Raw genomic sequence first — 2809 nt, forward strand, 5'->3', positions numbered from 1 at the left:
GGAACTCAGCAAATTACTCCTGATACTGAAGCTTCACTCGCGTACAAGTTTATCACTAATCACTGTACTCATCTTATTTATTTTTTTGGCCACAAATAATTATTTACGAGTGAATAAATTTAATAAGAATACAACGATTTCACGATATTGATTGTTTTTAACTCTGACTTATCAGTCAAATATGACTCAGCTGAGACAATCTGTGTATATTACTAATGAATAAATGAATGAATGAATATTTGCCGTTAAGGTGAGGCTTGCTTTGTATAAATTCGTGAAATGATTCGATAAACCAAAACCAAAATCGATATTAGTTGAACTATTCGTCTCCAATTGAAATAACGCGACGTTCTTAATTGTAAAAGTGTCTCAAAATAGTGTAGTTGTCCCTAAATTCTTTAAGGATAAGTCCCTGAATGGAAAAGAGGGGCAACGTAAACTTGCGAAAACTCTTGTGAAATTGTTCATTTTTTTTGTTGAATTATTATGTATTCTTTTAGGGATGTAAGAAACATAAGGGAAAAAACACCAGAGATCGGCAGTGTCCCTCGGATAGTCAGGTTACTATTACATTATTGTACCAATTCAAGTGATTTTTAAATAAATTATTATCTACTTTTTACTATTATTAACTCTCACAAGAATGCAGTGCATTAGCTCAGATTTAATTTATAAAACCAATTTTTCATGATACACCTGATTAAATTCCTGACGATCCGAGGTACAGAGTATATAGTTGCAATTACATCTATTTTTTATTAATTTATTGTAAAAATTTAAAACGTAAATGCACAGATATAGTTAAATGGATCACTAATATACCGATTAGCAGACACAAAAATACCAAATAGTATTTTGAGGCTTATATTTTAAACTAAATATCTAGCATGTCTCTTAACATTCCGGGGTGCTCTTCCCTTGATATCTTGGCGTAATAGCTATTTAAAAGTATTCTCCAAGCTACTATTAATCTATTATCAGTTTCAAGTCAATTTATTATCTGTTGCTAATCTATTCACTTTTATCTGGATTTCCCAGACCTTTTAAATTAGTCCATATTTGCTCTAATCTGATGAGAAATAATGCTCACTGTAAAGTTTTTTAGAACTTTGACCTTGAATAACTGTTGTACGGAATAATTCAAGGGCATTTTCGTATAAGATTGAAATGTCTGTCTAAAAAGCGAATTGTGAAGGGATGAAAAAGCTTCACAGATTGAAAAATGTTCAAAGTACTAACTTTATTAATATCTACTACAAAAAAGTAGTATCCTTTAGAAGTTCTATCTAAAAATCCATCTTACTTTATTTATTTTGTTTTTTTTTAATTAAATATTTTTTTTTTAATTTCATTTTATTTTAAATGTAATTTAGTTTGCCTGCACAGTAAAAAAAATTAACACTATTATAGTGTGTAATCTTTCACACCACTATTATAGTGTTAAATTTGGAAAAGTGTTTAATTTAAAATTGTTTAATTTAAAGTTGTTGAATTTCAAGATGTTGAATTTGGAATTGTTGAATTTAAAAATTGTTGAATTCTGTTTATTATTGAATTTTCTTTTCATTTAGAAGATTTTGATTTTTTTTGCCTTCTAAGACATTTTTATTGGTTTTTTCTGTACTCGGGATCCCCCCTAATGCGAAATGATTACATTTGATGCTAGGATCTTCACGATATACTAATTGTGCATATAAATATTTGATGTTCTATATGACTTTTGCCCAATGAAAAGCATCTCGACTGAAGTATAAGTCTTAATTGGAAATTCAACAATTTTTACACAACTTTTCTTTAAAAATTCAACAACTTTGGTTGAAATACACAAGGCTTCACACTATAATAGTGTTAAAAATTATGATCAAACTATAATAGTGTTAATTTTTGATCATGTGACAAAAAATATCATAAAGTTGTGTATTTTTTCACACTATAATAATGTGAAAAACTGTAATCATACTACAATAGTGGTAATTTTTAGAACTTGTCAAACAGTTTTAAATCACGAAACATTGTTGAAAAATTTTTATGATTATAACAGTGAGAAATTTTACACAGATCGCAATTAAATAATTAATTTATCCGATTTCACACTATTATAGTGTTAAAATTTTACACATTTTCAAATTAAACAACGTTGTTGAAAATTTTTCAACTATAATAGTGGTTATTTTCAATCACGTGACAATAAATTACCAAAATGTTGTGCAGTTTTTAAACATTTTTAAATTAAACAACTAAAATTGTCGATTTTGCACTAATATGGTAGTAAAATTTTACACATTTTTTTACTGTGTGGGGCTTCAAGGGTTTAGAAGAGCATTAGTTAATTCTATCCCATACCTAGTTACACTTGAACGCGGTGAACCCTGGCCTTTCCGTATTTAGATTTGTCGGGGATTCCAAGACCTTTCCAGAGGTGCCAAAATTGTTCAAAACGGTTAAGAAATATGCTTTCTGGAGCGTTTTTAACTTCTGAGTTTGAAAAAAAGTTATCAAAAATTATCCATCAGTACATCTTCGAACTCAAAGTCAAAATAAATTTAAATTCGAGAAATAATCTCAAATATGTAATATATATTTTATAAATATTGCTAATATCGTAAATATTTGCAAACAATAGTCGATTTTTTTTTCTGCAAAAATACAGAAGATCAGTTTTACTTGAGTTGAATACCCCTTTTGGCCTTTTGTTGTTTTGCGCAAAAATTGATCGATGAGTTTAATCACATTTTGCTTATCACAAAATTCCACTATATGAGCTCTTTCTGTTCTTCGATTAGAGAGAGAATTATTTCTGGATTATATT

The sequence above is a fragment of the Phlebotomus papatasi genome, chromosome 1 (genome assembly GCF_024763615.1).
Source record: "Phlebotomus papatasi isolate M1 chromosome 1, Ppap_2.1, whole genome shotgun sequence".
NCBI classification, from domain to species: domain Eukaryota; kingdom Metazoa; phylum Arthropoda; class Insecta; order Diptera; family Psychodidae; genus Phlebotomus; species Phlebotomus papatasi.